Source organism: Dipodomys spectabilis, unplaced genomic scaffold (assembly GCF_019054845.1).
Source record: "Dipodomys spectabilis isolate Male_0828 unplaced genomic scaffold, ASM1905484v1 ptg000002l, whole genome shotgun sequence".
Classification (NCBI taxonomy): domain Eukaryota; kingdom Metazoa; phylum Chordata; class Mammalia; order Rodentia; family Heteromyidae; genus Dipodomys; species Dipodomys spectabilis.
The window spans coordinates 39,745,001-39,771,099 of record NW_024870679.1 but is presented as its reverse complement, the minus strand read 5'-3'; positions in this window follow the sequence as shown (position 1 = coordinate 39,771,099).

The window sequence follows — 26,099 nt, the reverse complement described above, 5'->3', positions numbered from 1 at the left end:
AGCATAAATACCAGAATTCGTGTCTTTTATAAACGTCTACTTGTATTTAAGTAAATTAGTTGGTTATCAGGACTACAGTCCTAAAAAGGAATAGAGTTCTGTTCTAGAAACTGACTTTCTTCCAGTGTCTGATTTGAGTATTGATGTAGAGTTGGGATATTTAGTGAAAGCTGTATAGTATAGAGAGATAATAGTGAATTAAGAGAGCATCCATCTAAGCATCTTTTAAAAATATGTCCACTTCAATGAGTATCTTTTTTTTTTCTTTGTGGAAGTACTAGTTTGAATTCTTACTCAGTTCCTCATACTTTCTAGGCAGGTACTCTCAAGTCTTGATTTTTTTTTTTTTGCCAGTCCTGGGGCTTGAACTCAGGGCCTTGGCACTGTCCCTGAGCTGCTTTTGCACAAGGCTAGCACTCTGCCACTTGAGCCACAGCACCTTTTCCAGCTTTTTCTGTGTATGTGGTACTGAGGAATCAAACTCAGGGCTTCATGCATGCTAGGCAAGCACTCTATTGCTAAGCCACATTCCCAGCCCAAGTCCTGATTTTTTTTGCTATGTACTTTATTTTGGAGATAGGATCTCACTCCCTGCCTGAGCATATGCCAGGGTAGTATCTGCCTATGAGGCTTCTAGTGTAGCTTTGGATAACATGCTTACATCACTATATCTAACTCTTTATTAAGCAGGTGTTCTTGCCCTGACTAGCCTCAGCCACAGTTCTCTCAATCAGAGGCTCCCAGATAGCTAGGATTACAGGTATGATCCACAGACACCACCAGCTTCCCCCCGTCCCCCGCCCCCTGCCCGTTTCCTTTTTTTTCTTTTTAATTGAAATACTGGGTCACTTCTACAAGTGGCAGGATGTTGATTGCCAGCTGTGCTTTCAAAAGGAGTGCAGGATCTGAAAAGGAGAAGGGAGACATAAAATCTTGATGTCAGTAATTTATTGCTATGTAACAAGTCACCCCAAAACTTACTGTCTTAACCTTCTCTTGATTTTTATGGTTGGTTAGGCTCAGCTGTGAGGTTCTCCATGTAGTAAAGCTATGTCTTCAGCTGGGAGCTTGAACATCCATGGTCTCTCATTTTCAGTACCACTCTCCAAGTGGCCTCTCATTTGGTAGTGTAACCTGAATTTTTCTATAGCATGGCAGTGGAAAAATGGACAGCTTTCAGGTCTTGTTCAGGTTTGGATGAGGATCTGGCACAGTGATAAATTCTGTTGAGCAAAAACATAGCCTAGATTCAAGGGTAGGGAAAAGAGATTTCATTTACTGATGGGAGAAATGGTAAAGAATTTTATGGCCATTTAAAAAATAATTTTTTTGTTGTAAAGGTTACAGAGGGGTTACAGTTACATAGTTATATACAGTTACATCAGGTAAAGAGTACATTGATTTTTGGAAAAGTCAACCCTTCCCTATTCTCTCCCAGTTTTTCCCATTCCATACCCACTCACAAGTTGTATTGTTCATTTTTGACATTGTGTCCAGTGTGTGGTCATTTTTAATTTACCACACTGTCAATTTTTTAGGGTCTTAATTTTTATTTCTCTGGCAGTCTTTTTTACTTTTTTTGGTATTGCCAGGGCTTCACACAAGCTCGACAAGCTCTCTACCACTGTGCCACAGCCCTAGCCCCATCTCCAGCAATATCACAACTTCCCTTTATTAACTTTTCAATATCCACATAAAATATCAACAAATCTACTATTTCCTTAATCTAAGGAATAATTTATTTTTCTTTACTTTCCTCAGAGTCACAGGTATACATAATACACTTGTACTAGAGAGTAAAAAATGCTTGCATTAACATTTCATGGAAACCCTGATTTCAGAGATTACAAAGGATTCCTGATTATCTTTGTTAGAGCAGAGGGAGATTTTCCAGCCTCTTTTTACTTTCTAGGGTTGTAAAAATAGGCTCTGGGCCCTAGGAAATTCAAATTTTGGAATAAAAAAGAAAAATGAACATGGGAGATTGAGCCAGAAAGAGAATTTTGGCTGGAGATTTAGATGAGTAATTTGATTCAGCAAGAAGACCCTATCCACTTTCCCTTTGGCTGCTTAATTCTAATTTCTCTAATAGAGTCAGAATTTAGGGAATCATCACTGACCAGGTACTGTTCTGCCAGAGCAAAAGAAAGTGCCAAACTGCCTTCACAATGATGGCCAGTTTGACATGAAGACATTGTAAAAATAGAAGCGAAGAGTCAGCTTTGATTCCCTAAACTTTATTTTAATGGTTACAGAGGATTTACACTCAAGCACCCATGGTCTGCTTTTCTGCTGAAAATGCAGCGCTGGCTGGGCCAGCCACACCCTCCTCCTGAATGAAGCCTGGGGACAATGGGTGGGCATGGAGTGGCTAGCACCAGAAGACAGCAATGTGATTTCTGAATCCCCTTTCCCCTGAAGGCACTGGCGGAATCACCAAGAGGCAGCCCATTCCTGCTCAAATGAGAGATGGCAGTTTATCACGTCAGACTGCGCCACAGAGGGTTAAAACTATGGGGCTTCTGGCTGACTTGAGCAGGATTTCATCTTGGGGCCCCTCAGGCCATATAGAGGAAACCTACAAGGTTCATTCTGCCTTTTCCATTGTCTGGCTGTCTAGTCTTCATTCCCCACACCAGTGTTCTCTTGACCATCTTTACACACAAAATCCAAGTCATTTGTACGATAGAAGCAAGACAAGATTTTTGAAAGAACTTTCACACTGTGTGTCCCCACACATTTAATGTGCAGAAGAACTATGAAAGGATGGGCTTTCAATTTAGAAATTTTAACATAGCTCCACAAACTTAGGGACCTATCTTTTAACATTTAGAACAATTCTGGGGAAAGAATTGGAAAGGATTTCTTCTGAATAGAGACTTAATCTGTGGAGGCAGGATCATTAGAGAAAAATATACATACGTAATTCTTGTGTGGAGCTGTGATATTAAGATTCAGTTCACGGCTCCGATTAGAGTTCATCGCCACCTATTTCAGATTTCCCACACAGTAATTGTCTTATTGTAAAAATCTCCTGTGTCTATTTGCTGGATTACTATGTTGTCTATAAATATTTAGTGATAATTCATGATTGGGTTGTATTTACCCCTGTAGTTATGTATTACAAATGAAACAACAGCATCTGCTGAAATTAAAAGTGGCCACATTTTCGCTGGAGCTTAATTAAATGCCAAAATTTATCTACATTAACAACAAAGTAGTGAAATTTATTGATCAATTCACATGATATAAGTTGACAAATGGCTTAAGCAATTTCCATAATTTTCTACACGTGTTAAAATTTGTAATGAAAAAGAACACTATATTAACATTAAATGAGAACTGAAAGGCAGGTTTTGTACTGGGGCCGGTGCCCTGGAGCAGTGTACTTTGTTTCCCGGGCCCTGTCCAGGCTTGCTATTTGAGCTGAGTACAGATGGGTCTCTGACAGTCCTACAGCTGTTCTCCTAATTGTCCATTAAGTGTTCTATTGATTCTCTGATTCAAAGTACATGTCTTTCAGCTCAAGCTATCGTGCGAAGTGGCAGACACATTCCTTGTAGAATGACAGAGCTGCTTGAAACCTAAAAATGTGGTCTGCCAGTTTCAATTGAGGATGCTGCTTTCAAAGGCGAAGGCTTGGTTAAAGGAGCTTTGGAAGAGCTGGTTGGGTTATATTTTCTAAACTTTTAGCATCAATCAATTAAAGCAGCAGCCGCATGAGGAGTTTTAATTTCGGTTAAGCATGTGCAGATTGCACCTGGCTGATTCAGGCCAGGGCGAAAGATCGTACTCGTAACAGAAGGTCAGACTTGTTTAGTTGTATGCTGGTAGAGCCTCCCCTCCCCCACCCAGGCTCCTTACATGCACAGTCATTTTCATTTGGCTTGCAAGTTCACTTTTAGCATTTATAAAAAAAAAAAAAGGGGGGGATCATCTGCAATTCCAGATTATGCCAGTCAGAAGCTGTTTAAAACCATCTCTCTTTAATCTAGAAAGTCAAAGGTAAGATGCATATCTGTTGCCACCATAAATCTTCATAGAAACAAGTAACTATAGATAGAATTGTAAAAGTTATTTAGTTCTCCACTAGAAGAGATTTCTTAATCTAAAACTTCCAGTCCCTTGTGTCATGGCTTGGCTTTGGTTACTGCTTTGTAGCTCGTGTGTGTGTGTGTGTGTGTGTGTGTGTGTGTGTGTGTGTGTGTGTGTGTGTGTGTGTGTGTGTGTGTGTGTGTGTGTGTGTGTGTGTGTGTGTGTGTGTGTGTGTGTGTGTGTGTGTGTGTGTGTAATTGTGCCTTAAGATCATGGCTTGGCTTTGGTTACTGCTTTGTAGCTCGTGTGTGTGTGTGTGTGTGTGTGTGTGTGTGTGTGTGTGTGTGTGTAATTGTGCCTTAAGATAAGAGCTGATCTTTTCCAAATTTGGACTTGGTTCGGTTCAGTGGTAGATCAGTTTTAGGAGCAAAACAAAACTCGACAGCCCTACAAAAAGTCCTAAATTATGGTTCAGGTTATCCCAATTAATACTTGCTTTTTTTTCTTAGTGAGATAAGAAATCCTAATGTGGGCTGGGAAGGTGGCTCAGTGGTAGAGCACTTGCCTTGCATGCTCGAGGCCCTGGGTTCGATTCCTCAGCACCACATAAGAAAAAAGCCAGAAGTGGCGCTGTGGCTCAAGTGGTAGAGTGTTAGCCTTGAGCTGAAGAGCTGAGGGACAGTGCCCAGGCCCAGAGTTCAGGCCCCACGACCGGAGCCCGCCCCCCCCCCCCCAAAAAAAAAAGAGAGAAAGAAAAGAAAAAGAAAAAAAAATCCTAATGTTCTACCATCTAGGTTTAGCTTTTTCAATTATTAGGTTAATTTTATTGAGGTTTTTACTTTTGAGTCAGGGTTTTGCTACATCATCTGAGCTATTCTCCAATTACTCAGTAGCCAGGCAGCCCTATTCAGCCTTTCTTCCTTTTTTTTTTTTTTTGGGTCCGGTCATGGGGCCTGAACTCTGGGCCTGGGCACTGTCCCTCAGCTCTTCAGCTCAAGGCTAAAGCTCTACCACTTGAGCCACAGCACCACTTCTGGCTTTTTTCTTTTCTTATGTGGTACTGAGGAATCGAACCCAGGGCTTCATGCATGCAAGGCAAGCAGTCTACCACTGAGCCACCTTCCCAGCCCCTATACAGCCTTTCTTGCATGCACTTATAGGCATGTGCCCCTACCCAGCTAGAGTTCTGCTCTTAATTATACAATAATAATAATAATAATAATATAAATTTCAGTAGAAGGCAGTCGTATTATCTGGTATAATCACTATCAATAGATGAAATAAATCTTTTTTGCAACCTGTGTGTCATTAATTTAATTAGAAGCTATCCTCATGGCGCCTAATTACAATTGAGTTTCTCTGGTGTGATATTAACTATTAAAAATCTTTTTTTTAGTGCTGGGGATTGAATCCAGGTCCTCAGCTTGCTGGATAGGTGCTTGTTCTCTTAACCACTCCTCCAGCACTCTCTGCTTTGGTTATTTTTTTAGATATGGTCTCTCAGTTTGGGTGGCTGGCTTTGGGCCCCCATACTTTCAACACATGCCTATCTGGAATTACAAGTATAAATCTCCATCCCCGCCTAACTGTGCTCTTGTTGGTCTCTGACCCAGTAGCTGGGATTATCGATGTGAACCACCACACCTAGCTGAAGTAAGTCTTGAGATTATCTAGATTTTCAAAGGAAAAAACACATATTATTTAAATGTGTTTATAAATATACTTATTTAAAGGTATAAATGAGAAATATAGAGTCTATAAAGAAAAATTAATTGAAGGATTAAAAAGATTATTAGCTTTTAGTTCTCTTTAAAAAATCTTTAAGTAGTTGTACAAAGGCATGGCCATTCAACAAAACAGTTTATGATTACAATGCTTCTTGATCAATATCACCTCCTCCAACATTCTCACTCATCCCTCCCATCCCACCCAGTTCTTTCTTTCTTTCTTTTCTTTTCCTTTCTTTCTTTCTTTCTCTCCTTCCTTCCTTCCTTCCTTCCTCCTCTCCTCCCTCCCTCCTTCCTTCCTCTCTTTCTCTTCTTCCTTTCTTTCTTTCTTCCCTTCCTTCCTTCCTTTCTTTCTTTTTCTTCCTTCCTTCCCTCCCTCCCTCCCTCCCTCCTTTCTTTCTTTCTTTCTTTCTTTCTCACCTTTACATCTTTTCACAATAACCTCTTTTGAAGAATATCTCCTTTTCATCTCATTCTTGTTGGGTAAGGAAACATGACCACAAAGCTACTGTTCCTTTTGTCAAAAAGAAAATGATTTGCATCTTGATGTGGTTTGAAGTGTGACTCCTGTGACACTGGCCCTTCCCTGGAGGTGTTCAGCTGCCAGTGGTGGGGCTTCAAGGAGGGACATAGAATGTGTCCATTTTTTATTTTTTATTTTTTTGGTCAGCATGGGGCTTGAACTCTGGGCCTGGGCGCTGTCCCTCAGCTCTTCAGGTCAAGGCAAGCACTTTACCACTTGAGCCACAGCACCACTTCTGGCTTTTTCTGTATATGTGGTACTGAGGAATCGAACCCAGGGCTTCATGCATGGGAGGCAAGCGCTCTACCGCTAAGCCACCTTCTCAGCCCCACTTTTATTTTTTATTTTTTCAAGTGTATAATGTTTTCAGGATTTAGAAGCAAGAAGAGTTGTATACTCTATTTGCTTTAAAATATTTATTTTAATAAAGTTAAACCTATGATATACTGTGGCATGTGTTAGGGATATATATTTTCGTAATATGGGGAATCTTCAACCAAAATGTCCTCTTACCAAAGGACAATAAATCCTCCCTGTCTGCTTTTTCTTGGAAAACAAGTGAAAAATCTATTTCTCACATAGTAATATAGTATATATTGATACCTGCAAAACATTATGTGAATCTACTTAGAAGCCAGCACTTTCAATTACACTGTTAGCCAGTTTTTAAAAAAGATTTTTAGAAGCTTTCAACTGTAGACTTTTGTCTTGTTGAATGAACTTCAGCTCCACTAAATTTTAAGTAAATTTGTGATGACTGAGCAATATACATTGGCTGAGCTAGAATCCAATAACCCACAGGACAAATTAATTTTCAACAAAAAGGGCAGAAACCTCAAGTGCCATGAGTATATGGAGTCTCATTCTATCTCTCTGGAGCCATTTTTGCAAATCACTACAGCTATTCATAATCTAAATCAGTCTCCTTTAGCAGCAGAAAGATCTTTTTTCATGACAAAACAGAAGATGACATTCATTAGTGCCTAACTTGCATAAGCTACCTTAAATTTATTGGTGCTCTTCTACTTATCTGAGTACGAATTCCTTTGTCTACAGCTATAGGAAAATTCCAGTTGTACTACTTAAAAATATATAAATTGTCACTTTTATCAGAACTTTTGGCAGTTTACTTTATTTTAGAAGTAAAACTGGTGGTTAAGGTTTTAAGACTGCCAATGGGCGTTGTTTCAATCATATTTAATAGGTGCCTAGGATAGTAATAGGATTATGTGTAAGGTCTGAGCTGCAAAAAAATCCATATTTTCATTCATGTACTGCTGAGGAATAGAGGTAGATATGGCTATGTGACTTTTGTTCCCTGTCGGTGCAGACTTCAAACCACCCAATATGATTGCTCATTGTATTCATGGGCTATCTATACATGAGCAAAGAGTGGGGGGCAGTTGATAGACATGACTTTGAAATGTTCTCTGAGCTGTCATAAGCTTTTCTACCAGTCAGTGAGAAACACTTTCTTTCGTATTTCCTTCCTTCCTTCCTTCCTTCCTTCCTTCCTTCCTTCCTTCCTTCCTTCCTTCCTTCCTTCCTTCCTTCCTTCCTTCCTTCTTTCCTTCCTTCCTTCCTTCCTTCCTTCTTTCCTTCCTTCCTTCCTGTCTGAGATTCAGACTTGAAGTCGGTACCTGATGCGTTCGGTCATTGGCTAGTGCTCTTCCAACCGAGCCATGCCATCCTTGGGCCAGCTTGAACCATGATCCTCCAATTTATGCTATTCACTGCCTCCAACCCTGAGAATCAGTCTCATATGATGTTCATAATTTTCTGAAAGGTCTTTCTTTCATTGGTCACAGTTTCTTTCCAATTTATAAGAGGCATCCTTGGATCTGTCTATTGCTATATTTCTAGAACCACATTCTTTGTTTTTGTATTCCCTCCTACCTCTACCCATATTGGTTGAAAGAGAACAAGGGAAATCTGTGTACACATCATGAGTTTTTCAGTGACTGGTGGTTGGTTAGTTTCTCACCATCAGCTCTTTGGCCTGTTCGGATGCTGAGAACTACACAGCAAGAGTTATTTGTAGTGCATCTCTCTGAAGGAAGAGAATGTGGATGTGCCCTTAACTGAACCTCACTTGCCTAGGATGTGAGAAGAACCTGAAGTAGATATTAAGGTCTATTTTAGGGTTTTAAACCAAATTTATGAATATTTGGGGGCAATGGTAGTGTAAACTAGCCAGATCCTAAAAGATTCTTTCAGTAACTTTTGTTTCTATGACTAAATATCATCTCTAGTTTCTGAATACATGTTTCAATCTGCTTCTATCATTTATTATAGAGGTGACATCGAGGCAAGCTTTGTGTATGACCTGGATATCCAACTGGATATATGACAGCTGCCTCCAAGTCCTCTGATTCCCCATGTTGCCTCATTCATAGTCTTCCTTATCAGCAAATAACAATTCTGTCTGTTCATTGGCAGAGATAAAAATCCTTGAAGTCATCTTTGCCCCGTGTCCCTTTGTATCAGTTTCATGGGCAACAAAATTGCAGTGAACATTACCAGGGAACCACGCCCTCTTTCCTCAAGTACTCTGTTTCCATTCTGATTTTGCTTCTCTATAAGCACTTATACCACCTGGAATTCTCTTTTATTTGTTGGCTTGTTGAGGGCATAGGTTTTGGTGTGTTTGTGTGTTTATTGTTGAATCCTTACATGCCTTTAACACATTATATCTAACAAATAGTTGTTGAATGAATTGAATGCTTAGAATAATTCCTAGCACATTATAAATACTCAAAAGCTGTACACTTATTTTATATCAGTTATAAAGTTTATTCTAGTCATTGGGTATAATATAAAATAAGCAATGAGGCTTCTTAGGTATATCAACAACCTATACTTCTAGTAAAATTCTTTTATTATTTCACCATAGCTTCAAAAGATTCCTTGGGCTTATCCCAGGGCTACAGCATGCTTTGTGTATAGTTGATCCTCAGTAAAAGTTTGGTGAATAGACTGAATGATTCTATTTCTGATATAAAAATCTCCTCTTCTGGGAAGAGGCCAGTGTTCTTCAGGACCAACTTCCAGATTAAAGCATTTTAGGACACAAGCAGAAAGAAACAAGAGGTTATATGTTCAATTTCCCCTTTTTTCATTCTGATCTTTTGTCTTAGTTTTGGATCCCTTTTACTTAATATAAACTTACTGAGCAATGTCAAGAATTTAACTTTTTTCTACTGTAAAACTTGATGTTCATATGTACTATAGTAGAAAATTTAACTTAATAGCAACTATAGATATGTTTATGAGACCCCATTGCAGTTCAGCAGATGCCTAACAGAAATCTACTGAGTGTTAAGCATTGTGCTAAGTACTGAAGATTTATACAAATAGTATTCGAGCCTAAGAACCACAGAGAAGCAGAATATAAGTAACTGTATTTCAGAAAATGATAGAACCACATACAAAGATAGAGAAAAAAGAGCAAAAAGGAAGAACTGATTAACTTTGGGACATGAAGGAGAGGTTGAAAGAGAGGCTATGCCCAACCAAACATATAACATGTGAAAACATACAAGTAGGATTTTTTCCAGTATGTTTGAAAGGAGAGTGGGGAGAATAGAGGCATTTCAGGAAGAGGGAAGAATATATAGAAAGAAAGATGTATGTCACAGCACTCTGCATACAGAATATACTAATAGTTTGTTACCATGGAAGTATGAAGCATGTATGTGTGTATGAGTTTGTATATGTGTGTATGTAAGGGTAATGTCTGTGCTCTGTGTGTGTGTGTGTGTGTGTGTGTGTGTGTGTGTGTGTGTGTGTGTTAATCACTGAACTTGAGACTTCAGGGCTTCCATGTAGCATTGAGAGCTGGCACTATTTTATGTGGTCAATTGGGGAATATTGACCAAAAGAGCATGGGTCTCTACTATTTATGCTTTCTGAAAATGGTCTGGCTGCTCTATAGAGGGTATACTGAAACAGGGAAAAGTAAAGAGACAGAGTTCCTGAGGGCTTCTCCAAAAGTGGGAAAATCCACTAGAAAATTCTGGGTGAGATGATGAAGTCCTGAGCTAAGGCAGAGTTACTATCATTGAAAAGAATTAAGGACTTTGAGGCATTTGGCAGTTCTAGGGTTTGAACTTAGAGCTCATGCTTACTAGACAGGTAGTCTGCCACTTGAACCATACCTCCAGCTCTTTTGGCTTCTGTTATTTTTGAGATAGGGTATTACTTTTTGCCTTGGACAAGCTTGGACTATGATCCTTCAATTTATGCTCTTCACTATGCCTCGTCTTTCCTGGACTGTGATGATTCTGATCTTAGCCTCCCAAGTAGCTAAGATTACAGGTATGAGTCACTGGAGACAGCTTTGAAACAGTCTTAAGACTTAGACAAAACTAATCTGATTGATTGTATTTGGGAGCAGGATGAAGACAAATCTTGTTTGTACCATGAAAGTTAAATTTTCTGTCCCCATATTTGAAATAAATTGCTGCTCCATCATTTGTTGAAAAGGCATATTCTAAGGACAGTAGTTGTGTCAAGACTCCAGAGCTTACAGGCCAAGGTAGGGCCGGGTCTCACAGGGGTTTCACCTCTAGAACGGAATGTTTTTTCAGGGTAAAGAACCCTAACCTGAAGCCAGGTGTCACTGGTTCACACTTGTAATCCCAGCTACTCAGGATGTTGAGATTTGAGCCCTGCAGTTTGAAACCAGCCTGAGTAGGAAAGTCTGTTGAGACTTGAGACTTTTTTTTTGCTTGGTTGTGGGGCCTGAACTCTGGGCCTGGGCACTGTCCCTCAGCTCTTCAGCTCAAGGCTAGCGCTCTACCACTTGAGCCATAGCTCCACTTCTGTTATTTTCTGCTTATGTGGTGCTGAGGAATTGAACCCAGGGCCTCATGCATGCAAGGTAAGCACTCTACCACTGAGCCACCTTCCCAGCCCAAGACTTGAGACTCTTATCTCCAAGTAACCACAAAAAAGACAGAAGTGGAGCTAACCTTGAACAAAAATGGCAGTGCCTAGCCAAGCCTAGGACCAGCATACACACACACACACACACACACACACACACACACACACACACACACACACACACACACACACACACACACACACACACACACACACACACACACACACACACTAACCCAGAAATTCTGTTGGGAACTTGACATGTGCTATAGTCTAGGGAGAGTATAACATCCACAACTGTTACTTCCCACCTACCTTCCCCAGTGTCCCAGGTGACTTTTTCCTACCTACAAATGAACTCCCACTTCTTCCTTTCAAAGCCTGAGCAATTGGATGCTTGTTACCCTTGTCCCTATCATTGGCCAAGTTTGTCATAGAGGAAAGAAGCAGTTCAAAACTAGTAAGGCTTCTGTTTGGTCTATTGTCTCTTCATGAAAACTCATTTTTTGCTTGTGGCACTGATGCTTATCAGTTTGCAGGTAGATTCTCAGCTCCTGACTATGATGGCTTTCCCATCCTTATTTAATGTGGTGCCCTTCAGCCTCTCATCTTAAGATACTTGTATTGGGTTCTGTTGGTTCTATAATTCTTTAGATCCTTTCCCCTCTGGGATCTGACAGTTCTGATTTGTCTGTCCTTAGCATACCAGTGTGAAATGAGGGTAGCAAGGGTTTTTTTCCCTCCTAAGGATCACATGAAAGACTGTATGAAAAATCATTTTACAAATACTAAGAAACAGTGCAGGTATTATTATTTTCTAGAACCAAACATGGTCCAGATTAGCTCTGAGACTAGCTACAGGAAAATATTGTGACCAGTAGAAGGAAAAAGGTTAGTTCCTTGTGAACTATAAGAGGCCTTACAGAGTCAGAATTGTTAAATTTGAGGGTAGGATATGGCCTAAGAGATGGCTTGGTGTAGCTTCCTCATTTGCTCATGAAAACCAGACTGGATTGGAGCAGAACAGTTATTTATGTACTATTGGAGATTATCTTAGGTCAGATGATCTGCTTAGAAATAGTTATTTGAAAGCTGGAAAAGTAAAGGGGTCAGCCAGCAATGGGAAAACTCCTTCTGCCTCTCCCTAGATCTGGGAAACTATCAGTTTTTTTTTTGTTTTTACAAGGTGTATTATTTTATCACCTCTTTTCCTGACTTGGGAGAAATATCAGGCCCCCTCTGGCTCACAGGCTCCTCCAAGACCCACCTCTTTCCTTTTATGGAATAGGATTTCCCAAGCAAACACAACCATGTTGTTTGCCTGCTGCTCAGTAGCTGTGCTGTGCAGGGAATGAAGGCTCCATTCTTGATCAGCCCAGGGACTCTAGTGCCAAGCCTCTGATATATAGTGCAGGGACTGCAGGGCATCCGAGTTGTAACAAGAACAAGATGAGCTTGTGGCCTCGGGCTCCTAACCTGCTCCTCAACCCACACTTCAAAGAAAGTTATTACACAAGAGTTAGACTAAATCAAACCAAACTGCAATGTTTGCGTACTGTGGCCCATTTTCAGATCTCATTGTATCTCACCACTAGTCCCTTAGAAACCCAGTTGGGAGCAAAACAAAACGACCCAATGATAATTTAGTTGTAGGTCTTTAAAAATGAGCCCAACTGATTTATTTTGAAATTTCAGTTAAGCATGATGTCAAGAAAATCTCTCTGGCTATTTGTCATCTTTTTTCCCTCTTAGCATAGTCCGAGTAGGCAGAATAAAATTAGAAACTGGCTGTTTGTTTCCTTTCTAGTATTTTTTTTTTTTGTAGCTGTTATTGTTACTAGAATATCAGGATGCTGAGGTGTTTTGATGATAATTTTATGCCAAAAGAAGACTCATGATACAAGAAAGGCCTTTATTATGCCATTTACTATTTTATGAGCAATGTAATGTGGATGCTGTAGGAAGAGGTACGATAGATGATCTAAGATATATATTTCACTTTGGTTAGATCTATCACTCTCATGTTTACCAAAACAATACAACTTACAAAACATGAAACATTTATTTTTTTTTTTTTGTAATTTTGAATAGTGGAAGAAAGACTGTTAAAGGTTTTCAATCATAAATTTAAACTTTGCATTTATTGTTGTATTTGGTATGTTTAATAGAAGGGTATAGTAGCTATGGCAACTCTTTTTAAACCTAGTAGTTAAACCATGAAAACCCATTCCTTGTAATCATTCCACATACATTTATTAGGCATTGCCACGAACCCTTTAGAAAACCTTTAGTTTCAACTATGAATCATAGCAATGACTCAGAATCGTTGGGGTTAGGACCAGGAGAGATCTCCAAGTTGTATGAAGAAGGAACCTGAGAATGCAGGACCGGTGATCTTACCCCAGGACAGCACCAGTGACTCAAAGCCACCACTAGAATTATGGCTCTTTGTGCTTATATCTCATATGTAGTTTCTCTCTTACTAGGTTCAAGTCTAAAAAGAAGACCAATATCAGTGGACATTTTTGTATGAGCAGAGGCCAAAATGAACTGTTTTATTCCAAATCCAAAGGCAATTGTGTAAAAGAACAATAAAGCCAAACAGCCAGCACTTAAACTTGGGGAATGAGAGGCCACAAAGCCCAAGGAGGTGTTATGGATCAGGGCCTGATGATCTAAAGATTGAGAGGGGTTCTTCATGTCTACAGTGCAGGAATGGAATAATCTGTGGCTACTTTTCCATGTGTCTATTTATTGCTCCAGTGCTTTCTTTTCCATCCTCAGAGATCAGAAGGAAGTTGACTTGCTGTGGTTTGGAGAAACTAAGGATTGATGCTGCTGAAAAGCCTCTCACCCTTGGCCATAGCCAGCATCCTACTCTGGATGGTGCAAGTACTTACCATCGTTTGTCTTCTGATGGTGAACTTTAATCAGTCAACCAACTCATCTCTCCTGTATCCTCTGCAGCCTCAGTCCTAGAGGATTCCAAAGAGCATGTACTCACTGTTGTGGAGCTCAGAATCTGAGTTAGAGGTTTAGGAGACAGAAACATTTTGAAATTTAGATTTAAGATTAATTTAGAGTTGGCAAAATCAGAAGAGTGGTGTGCGATATCCCCAAGTAGGACAGTATGATTGGATAGCTTCAGGGTGAGGACTGAGCAGTGTAGAAGGATGTCTGATTGATATAAATAGAGGGCAGTTGTGCCTGACTGGGAGAATACAGTGATTGGACATTAAACTGGGTTTAACAGAACACCTTGTCATGCATTCTTTTTTTTTTTTTTTATTGTAAAGATACTATACAGAGGGTTACAGTTACATGAGTGAGGTAATGAGTACACTTCCTCTTGAACATTGTTACCCCCTCCATTGTTTTCCCCCTACCATCCCCTCCCTCGCTCCCTTCCCCGAGGTTCTTTTTTTTTTTTTTTGATTGTGATTACATAATTTCCGGAAATTCACAGTATTGTGGAATAATGATGCTCATTTAAAGTCACAAGTTCATTCTAACTTTCCTGGAGCAAATTGTCTATCACAGTCTGTAATATATAACAGTGTTCACATGTTATATACCATATTTGTGATCAGCAGCATGGGGATATTTAGTAGTGGTTCAACCAGATGAGCAGGAGTTCTTTGTTTCTTAAGTCCTGTTAGTTTTGTCGTATCACCTAACATTTTGGATTTAGCATCCACTTATCAGGGAGACCATGTACCGTTTGTCTCTTCATTCTTGGCTAACCTCGCTCAACATGATTCCTTCTAGCTCCATCCATTTCCCTGCAAATGCCATTATTTTGTCATTTCTAATGGCTGCATAATATTCCATTGTGTATAGATACCACAATTTTTGGATCCATTCATCTGTGGTGGGGCATCTAGGTTGTTTCCACATCCTAGCTATTGTGAACAGTGCTGCAATAAACATGGAGGTGCACGTGTCCTTGTGTATTGGTTCCTGTTGTTCAGGGTAGATGCCTACAATTGTCATGCATTCTTTACCCCATATAATCTCATGTATTATCCAAAAGCCAGCCGTTGGTGGAAAGAGGCTCAGGGAGCCAAGTGATGTGTACACAATAGGAAATTGGCAGATCCAGATCTGGAGCCCAGGTCATTGAGCCTCAAACCTGTTTTTCTCCATCCTTCAACCACTCACCATAGCTGTTGTACAGTATCTGTAGCATACTTGAGGGAAGTGAAATTCCTGTTGAGAAGCAAGGATTTTATAGTAATAGCAGCGCTATGACCTATGACATTACGCCTTATGACTAGCTACTAGGTAGCACCCACCAAGCTCAGCTATGTATCTCATTTAATCTTTGAAATAATCTTACTAGGGGCACCATTTTTATCTTCATCTTGCACTCAGGGAACTTGAGGTGACACGTTATCTCTCTAGGCTCAAACAGAGAGAGCGGGGTACTGAATCTTAATTCTGATCTAATCTATTTGACTTGAGAGATGACACTCTTGAGTCACGCTAGAAAAATAACATCTTGTGAGTATTTACACTGTGTCAGCCACTCTGCCAAGGCTTTATATACATCATCTCATTTAATCTTCACAGGAACTCTATGAAGGACACAGAAGTAGTTTTCATTCGTTCATGGATGAGAAATTAAGCCACAGCTCAAGAGGGGTTTGTTAGTCATTCAAAGGTGCAGAGTTCAGTCAGGTTGGAATATAACCTGGGTTCTCTGGCTCTGGAACTGGGACTTGAACTTCCTAGGTTACGTGATTCACCCAAATCAGAAGTTCTGTGAGTGGAGGGCACTTGTCTTATCTACTGCTCTCCTTCTCCTGGTTGGCTGTTGATTCTATGCCTTCTCCTGGTTGGCTGTTGATTCTATGCCTTCTCCTGGTTGGCTGTTGATTCTATGCCTTCTCCTGGTTGGCTGTTGATTCTATGCCTTCTCCTGGTTGGCTGTTGATTCTATGCCTTCTCCTGGTTGGCTGTTGATTCTATGCCTTCTCCTGGTTGGCTGTTGATTCTATACCTTCTCCTGGTTGGCTTTGATTCTATGCCTTCTCCTGGTTGGCTGTTGATTCTATGCCTTCTTCTGGTTGGCTGTTGATTCTATGCCTTCTCCTGGTTGGCTGTTGATTCTATGCCTTCTCCTGGTTGGCTGTTGATTCTATGCCTTCTCCTGGTTGGCTGTTGATTCTATGCCTTCTCCTGGTTGGCTGTTGATTCTATGCCTTCTCCTGGTTGGCTGTTGATTCTATACCTTCTCCTGGTTGGCTTTGATTCTATGCCTTCTCCTGGTTGGCTGTTGATTCTATGCCTTCTCCTGGTTGGCTGTTGATTCTATGCCTTCTCCTGGTTGGCTGTTGATTCTATGCTTTCTCATGGTTGCTGTTTTCACGCTGTAGCACTCTTTCACTTCACATCCTTGCACACATTACAAGACAGCTGGGAGGGAATGTCTGTATCACATTATTAAATAAAGGTAAAGGAATTTAGAATTTGATGCATCAGACATTTATTGATCTCCTACTAAGTGCTGTTCAGGGTGCTGGGAATATAAATATACAGGCAAACAAAAGAACTTATCTTCAAATATCTCACAATCTCATGAAGAAGATACACACACACACACCCCCCCCCACACACACACACCAGTAATTAAAATGCAATGTGACAACAGGTATGATGGAAGGGGACAGAGTGCCTGACTCAGAATGAGAATGATGACAGTGGTGAAATTTAAGGGGCAGTGTCCAAAGGCAAGTAGCATTTCAATGAAGTGTGTGTGTGTGTGTGTGTGTGTGTGTGTGTGTGTGTGTGTGTGTGTAAGAGAGAGGCAGGGGTTTGAACTCAGAGTCTTTATCCCTTAGCTTTTACACTCAAGGTGGTCATTCTATCACTTGAACCACAGCTCCACCTCCAGCTTATTGCCAGTTAATTGGAGATAAGAGTCTCACCGACTTTCCTGCCTGGGTTGGCTTGGAACTGTGTTTTTCACATCTCAACCTCCTTAGTAGCTAGGATTATAGGCATGAGCCATTGGTGTCTGGTAATGACCTGTTTTTGCGAGCTACTGGTACTCAGTAATGACCTGTTTTTGAACTCAGGTTTTTTGGTACAAAAGCCAATCAGATGTTTATGATACTTTGAAGCTGCTTAAAATAGCTGATGCCATGTCAGTGAATTACATTTTTTCTTACACACTTATGCAGTTGTCTTTCATAATACTACACAAGTGAAATGTCCACACAAACACAATACTTTGTGATGACATTTGCTTCTTGCAGGGCTTTTACTGGTTCAGTGGGAGGTACCATAATTGTTACTACAAAAGTCTTTGACACCACCCTTATTTGATAAAGCAGCATGCTCTATGGATGACAGGATCAAGGTCATATCTTATCACATGATGCTTTTATACCAATGGATATGGATATCTCATACTCTTTCCATATTCCTTTATTATTTTTACACTTAAAAACAGCTTTACCATCAATTACATATGATAAAATCCTATTTTGAGTGTACAGTGGATGCACTTTGACAGTGTCTACAGTTGTGTAGTTACCATTACAGTTGAAATGCAGAATATTTCTAGAACCTGAGCATGTTCCCTTCTGCTTCATGGCAGCCATTGGATTCAGTCATCATAGTGAGGTATATAGCTAGCAGCTAAGGGGTAGCTAGACAGCAAATGGCCAGTCTGAGGCACTAACACTCACAAAGCACTTTCTAGGTACCTTGTCTATGCATGGATTCACAGATTCTGTGACACCACTCCATTCTATGGAAGACAAAATTAAGGCCGGAAAATTTCAATAGCTTGCTCAGGGTCATTGGGCTGGAAATGGTGGATTTCATCCAAGTTGCATTTCCAGCATTATCTTCTACAGCTGACATCCAAGAAGAAAGAACAGAAAGAAATATGGAAGTCAAACACAATGACTCAATACTGTCTGATTCTATTTATATAAAATACTAGGAAAGGTAAAACTCCTAGTGGCCAAAAGCAGATCACCAGTTACCAGGAGTAGGGAAAGGGGATTAAATGTGAAGAGATTTTTGTGTGTGAAGCTTATAGAATAGCCTATATTTTGATTATAATAGTTACACATGTATATACATTTCCCTGAGCTCATCAAAGTATACTTAAAACTGGATTTTATTAGATGCAAATTCTAGCTCTACACAGCTGATTTTCAAAAAGACAAAAAACCATACACACCACAATCTGGAAAGATCTTGCAAATAATTCCTTTTTCAAAAGGCACAGTAGCCTCAGCACCTTTGAAAAACACAACTTTGTTTATACATACTGCAGACTGAGAGCATAGAAATGCTTGTATGTAACTCGGTGCTCAAAGTTTTAAAAAGGTGGCAAAAACAAATCAGTGCTCTCTGTGAAATTAAGTCAATAAACTCCATTTTCTTGCACTAAATGAACAATTTAATAGACATACTTCTAAATCCATTGCCAATGACCGGTGAGTAAGGGTCTGATTAAGCATGATGCAAAAAGAGCCTGCAAGTAGGACTGTTTACTAACATTTCAATTTCTATGCCTCATTTATTAGACTTGGAATAAAAAGGTGAGAGGGCTGTTTGGGATTCTCTTTAACCTTGATGATATTTCCACTGAAGCAGCATAATGGCTCTTAATTGCTTAAGTGAAAAGAACATGTTGACGTGTCCTTCTTTGGGCTAAGAGCTGAGGGCCTAAACCATTATGCTAATTCAAGCATTATATACACCAAAGTATTTATGGGACTGACACAAGTGATGTTGCAGGTAAAGGGCTGTGAAATGGTCTGTAAACAGAGAGAATTGATTTGAGGCCCAAAAGCAGTGCTGTTAAAAGTCACAGCCATTGAACAGCCAACCCTACAATTTCTATCTAGATTGTCACACTGGGTCAGACAGTGTCAGCAGGGCTGCCGTTAGAGATCAGATGAGTGGTTTAATAATATGTAAACCAACCACACAAACAGACATTCCCATGGTAGAGGTCTGGACCCGTCTGTGTGTGTGTGTGTGTGTGTGTGTGTGTGTGTGTGTGTGTGTGTACATATGTGCATCCGCACCAAATTTTTATTATGGAAGCTTCATAGTGTTATAATCAATGAATGTTAGTGTGTTGGTTCTGACAAAAAAAAAGTCCAGCAAATACAAGGCAGGCAACAAAATGGAATTTACCCACGTACTTGCTGCCTAAAGATATACAGACAGAACTCTGTAAGCAGATGTCGTCCATGGAAGGAAGAACCACCATCAGATTCTTGCACCTGTATGCCTTTGGCATCATTCATGTTTAATGTCTCTTTCTAAATTAAGACTTTTTTTTGCCATAGTAGGTTTGAACCCAAGGCCTCCAAGTTACTAGACAGGTGCTTAACCACTTCAGCCACTTCCCTGGACCTTTTGTGACTTTTAATTATTATTTTTTTTTAGGTAAGGTTGCTTATTTTTGCCCAGTTGGGTCTCAGAACTCAATCTTCCTACCTATGGCCTCCCATGTAGCTAAAATTACAGAAATGAATCACCATATTTGGCTTATTGGTTGAGATGGAGTTCTGAATAACTTTTTTGCCTGGGTTGGTCTCAAACCTTTATCCTAATCTCCATCTTCTAGTAGCTGAGTTTATAGGTATGTGCGACTATGCCTGGCAGAACTATACATCTTTTTTGAGCCAATCTCAACTAAATTATGTAAGGCTCTTTATCGCTCACATTATTAACATGACTTGCATTTTTGTTGGTCCTGGGGCTTGAACTCAGGGCCTAGGCACTGTTCCTGAGTTCTTTTGTTCAAGGTTAGTACTCTAGCACTTTGAGCCATAGCGTCACTTCTGGTTTTCTGGTGGTTAATTGGAGATGAGAGTCTCACAGACTTTCCTGAGCAGGCTGGCTTTGAACCATGATCCTCAGATCTCAGCCTCCTGAGTGGCTAGGATTACAGTCATGAGCCACAGTTACCTGGCTGCTTTAGGCATTTATAAAGTGTAGTCAATTTTATTTGAACCAAGTTCTGTTAAAATTCAGCCTTCAAAAACAACATGGCTGCCAGGCACCGGTGGCTCACGCCTCCTAGCCACTCAGGAGACTGAGATCTGAGGATCACGGTTCAAAGCCAGCCTGGGCAGGAAAGTCCGTGAGACTCTTTTTTTTTTTTTTTTGTCGGTTGTGGGGCTTGAACTCTGGGCCTGGGCGCTGTCCCTCAGTTCTTCAGCTCAAGGCGAGCGCTCTACCAGTTGAGCTACAGCGCCACTTCCTCCGTGAGACTCTTATCTCCAATAAACCACTAGGAAACCAGGAGTGGTGCTGTGGTTCAAGTGGTAGAGTGCTTGCCTTGAGCTGAAGAGCTGAGGGACAGCACCCAGGCCCAGAGTTCAAGCCCCATGACTGACAAAACAAAACAACAACAACATGGCTTCATTCTGAATTTGCTTGAAATCACTAGAAACAAGAATCATTCAGTTGTTTAGTTTGAGTTGAGGAGACTGTGATGAGAAATTTCCTCCCATTCCAACTTAAAGGTAGAGGAAAGGATCATACTTCTCTTCCTCTTTCTGTCTAAAACAGAATAAAATATATATTGAGAGGGGTAGAAAATCCATAGTGATGAAAATCTATGGACTTTTATGTTGTCATTTACTACTGTGGGTAAGTTACAGCCTCCATGTACCTCATTCTCTTCCTTTGTAAAGTGAGCATCACCATCCCAGGATTAATACATGCAAAGCCTGGGAAAGTGCCTGACACCAACATTCTGGAAATCTGTTAAATATGTATAGTGTTTGAAAAGCAAGGGAGTCATGGGAGTGTAAACTTGTTCAACCACTTTGGAAAGCAGTATGAGTTCCTCAAAAGACTCCACATAGAGCTCTCCTATGACCCAGCAATCCCACTTTTGGGCATTTACCAAAATGATCACAAACAAGGCCATACTAAAGCTACCAGCACAACTGTGTTTATTGCAGCATTATTTACTATAGCTAAGATATGGAACCAACCCAGATGCCCCTCAGTATATGAATAGATCAAGAAAATGTGATATATATATATATATATATATATATTTATATGAATTCTACGCATCCATCAGAAAGAATGACATTGCCCCATTTGTTAGGAAATGGGAAGACTTGGAAAAACTTATATTAAGCCAGACTCAGAGAAACATAGGTCCCATGGTTTCCCTTATTTGCAATACTAGTATACGTCTAGGATAATCTTACTAGACAAGCAGAAAAGGTCAAAAGCTATATATATATATATATATATATATATATATATATATGACCCTATAAGACGATGCTAAGTAAAATGACCCCCAAGATAGGGACACAAGAGATTTTATCTTTGTTGTTGTTGTTTTTAATATATTATGTGATTTTTTGTTTCATTTGTATGTTCTTCCTTCATGGTTTAACCCCTGTTTTCACTGTGTTTGATTCTGGTGCCCTGCATCTTGTATATACATTTTTCAAATTTGGGGAGGAGAAGGGAAATAAATAACAAAATGCTGAAACAAGGATACAGGTTGACCCACTGTAACAATGAGATGTACAAGACAAGTATGTTGAAAATGAACTTTATAACTTTGAGGGGGAGAGGAGGGAGGAGTTGGGGAGGTGGGGAGGGAAGGGATGGGAGGGGGAAAACAAAGGAGGGGTAACAATGCTCAATAGGAAATGTACTCATTATCTTACTCATGTAACTGTAACCCCTCTGTACAGCATCTTTACTATCTCTCTCTCTTCCTCTCTCTCCATACATACATACATACATACAAGGGAGTCTGGCATGATAGGTCATACCTGGAATTCCATACTCAGGAGGAGGTCCAAGCAGGAAGATTTAGAGATCAATGCTAGTCTGGGCCACAGAATGAGATTCTGTCTCAAAAACAAGCAAGCAAGCAAAATAACTCACCCAGCTCACTGACATTGTTTTCTAGGATTCCCACACACCCTAAGAAGGTTTTGTGCTAAGAGTTTCAGTCTGCTATAGGAGCACATCCTTCTCATTTGGATTCCACGTTGGTGGCATTAGGTGGCCCTTCTGTGAAGAGAACATCAATGACATAATGTGATAAAATTCTACCAGCCTCTGTTCTAGACAAGAATCTCTGGATGCTTTTCTTTTAGTTAGCTTGGCATCTGATGCGCTGTATTTCCAACTCAAGCATTTTTAGTGTTGAACTCTTCTTACATTGGTAATAGTTTCGATTAGACATCCACGTAGGTGCCCCTTCTGTGTTTCCCCCTCCCATCCCTTCCCTCCCCACCTCCCCAACTCCTCCCTCCTCTCCCCCTCAAAGTTATAAAGTTCATTTTCAACATACTTGTCTTGTACATCTCATTGTTACAGTGGGTCAACCTGTATCCTTGTTTCAGCATTTTGTTATTTATTTCCCTTCCCCTCCCCAAATTTGAAAAATGCATATACAAGATGCAGGGCACCAGAATCAAACACAGTGAAAACAGGGGTTAAACCATGGAGGAAGAACATACAAAAGAAACAAAAAATCACATAATATATTAAAAACAACAACAACAAAGATAAAATCTCTTGTGTCCCTATCTTGGGGGTCATTTTACTTAGCATCGTCTTATAGGGTCATATATATATATATAGCTTTTGACCTTTTCTGCTTGTCTAGTAAGATTATCCTAGATGTATACTAGTTACTGCAAATAAGGGAAACCATGGGACCTATGTTAAAATCATGAGTGATGATATTGAGAGTAAAATACAATTAAATCAAGACATTTAACCATTATACAATTTTACTGTCCTTTTAGCTGCATTCCTTTGGATTACACATTAATGGAGATTTTTATTTAATATTAATCAGCTGAAGGATTGATGTTATTGTGATGTTTGCTAAAAGATTGACAAACCAAGGCCTCACACATGCTAGATAAGCATCTAACACTGATGTACACCTCCAGCCTTCTGTTCTAAAATTTTAATGTGCTGCAAATATATATGTTATTAAATTTCAAATATGCACATATGAAAATTTCTGTCACATTTTGAGCTAGAAGTTTCTTAGAACCTTTGAACATACAGACATGTGTTTCTGAGATGTTGCTACTAACCCTGACTGAGTACAAAATCCTGAATTGGGACCAAGGCCATCTAGAGATTATTTTGTGTTAGGTCTTTCCACAAGCAAGGCAATGCCTAGTAATTCTGGAACAATTGGGATAATGCTTACTCAAAAGTTGTGAGATTTCACACCTGCATAGTAATCCATGCTGAGTCTGTCACCATTGCCAGCACTTCTTCAGTAAAGTCTAAACCAAATCAGCATGGTCCCAAGAACACCTTTCTAGATTGCATCCTACTGATAACCTCAGTGAAGTCAGAGATGTAAGAACAGCTTGAGTTGGTTCTTGTTCCCCTGGTGCCACAGAGAAAGCCTATAAGTCTGTCAGAGCTGACAAATAGATTTCAGTGTGACTGTCAATTCTGATGGATTAATGGGAGTTGCTTAGAGCAAGGTGTGTGAAGATTCTTGAGGCTCTCTGCAGGATCAGCCGGAAATAGTGCCATGATCTATTAGCAATGCCTGACATGGTGAAGGAAAGGAAGAAGGGCAGCATTTTTACCATGACTTACCAGGCCAAACTCATGGTGTATGTTCTTTTCTGTTGCTCACTTTTCTCACCTGAAGTTACTTATTTTAAAGTTAGCAAACTTGAGTCAATCTCCACTAACAAAAAACAAAAGTTTTCTTCCACATGTACATTTTCTTTCACGTGTGCACATATAAAGCTTTTGTGTATACTTAGAAAGCATTCTGGGTGCTCTTTTATTTTCTCTCCTCTAGAAAAATAAAGGGCAAGATTTTTTTTCTTTCTGAAATCCTGAAACTTGTGCTTCCTCTGAACAAATATATTGACTATCATGGATAAGCGTGAATAAGCACGAGTGGACTCTTTTAGTTGTTCAGAATCTTTTTTTTTTAAACTGGTACTGGGGTTTGAACTTAGAGCCTGGGCTCTGTCCTTTAGTTTTTTTCATGCAAGGCTGGTTCTCTACTACTTGAGCCACAGCTCCATTTCCAGATTTTTGGTGTTCAATTAGAGATAAGAAGCTCACAATTTTCCTGTCCAGGCTGGCTTTGTACTTTGATCTTCAGATCTCAGCCTCTCAAGTAGCTAGGATTACAGCCATGGGGCCCCTGTGTCTGGTTCTTTCAAAATACCTTTCTTAAATAAGTTAAAATATGGAAAGTCCCTAAAACTCCTAGAAATGTTTCATGCTTGAATCATTCTTCCTCCATCTTTTCTATACAGGATTTGGCTAAATATGACAGAGCTGTTAGCATCCTTTCCCTCTCTTCCAGGAAGTAACATGTAAAGACTCTGGCTTGGGAGATCCGGTCTCTAGTTCCAACACTGTCACATGCTGTGAACCCTTATGCAAATTCCTCTATCACCTGTGTTTCCATTTCTTATCTCTAAAGGGGAATACTGGTCCCTGCCCTGGGAACATTGCGTGTCCGCTTATGTGGGAAAGGAAAGGGCCTGGAACAGAGAAGTCTTTGGCTAGTGCTTCCTTCAGAAGCACCATGGACCCCCAAGTCCTGTTTAAAATTACGTAAGGGAGAACCAGGGACTGAGGAAGAGATCCCATCAAATAATATCTAAAAACATCCAAACACTACATATTGAAATAGTGAAAATATTGGGAAGGAAAGAAACACAATGATTTGACCCAAGACTGGAAGTGTGAAAAGTCCTATGGGCCCAAATCCAAAGTGGCCTCTGGCACAGAGAAGTTCTTTGGAAAATTACTTAACCTGGTGCAAATGTCCGTTTCCTTATCTGTACAATGGGGCCAGTAACAGCTTCTAGCTCAAAGGGCTGCATCCTGAAGTCAATATAATGGTATAAAAAGCTTACTACTCTGGCTGGAACATAATAAGATTTCAATATATTTTATCTACTATTATATTGCTTGGCAATGCTATTTGGATAGCACACAGGAATGTGATGTTTTTTATTTTTATGATTGTAATAATTCCTCACATTTGTTAATGATTACCAAGTGTCATTACATAGTTTCCCAGTGCCTGGTACAGATAGCAATTTGAAGAATACCAGTAAATAATGTTTTTGGAATTACTTTTTAAATTGAATCCTCCCAGAGGCTGTGGGAGATGGAGCAATCAAAGAGGAGGCCGAGGGCACCTAGAGGAGTTAGTGACTTGGCCAAGGTCACAGCTGAGATGTGGCCAGTCCTGGGCCTGGACCAGACTCTAGAGTTTCTGCTTGAAAGTCAGTGAAATCTCATCTCATGATGATATGTGCATCGAGTCCGGCTTCTCTCGGGTTTGCTCATTCTTTTCAGCAGTTAAATCTATTCTTTTTTCTGTTTCCTTCCTTCCTTCCTTCCTTCCTTCCTTCCTTCCTTCCTTCCTTCCTTCCTTCCTTCCTTCCTTCCTTCCTTCCTTCTTTCCTTCCTTCCTTCCTTCCTTTCTTCCTTCCCTCCCACCCTCCCTCCCTCATTCCTTCCTTCCTTCCTTCTTTCCTTTTTCCCTCCCTTTATTCCTTCTCCATTCCCTCCTTCCCTCTCTCTCCCTCTTTCTTTCCTTCTCTCCCTCCCCCTCCTCCTCCCTCTCTCCCTCACCCTTTTTTCCTTCCTTCCTTCCTTCCTTCTTTCCTTCCTTCCTTCCTTTCTTCCCTTCCTTCCTTCCTTCCTTCCTTCCTTCCTTCCTTCCTTCCTTCCTTCCTTCCTTCCTTCCTTCCTTCCTTCCTTCCTTCCTTCCCTTCCCTTCTCCCTTCTCCCTTTCCCTCCCTCCCTCCCTTTCTTTCTTTCTTTCTTCCTTTCTTTCCTTCTTTCTTATTTGTGCCAGTCCTGGGGCTTGAACTCAGAACCTCATGTTCTCTTTTTTCACTTGCTCTAAGGCTAACAATCTAATACTTGAGCCTACAATTCCA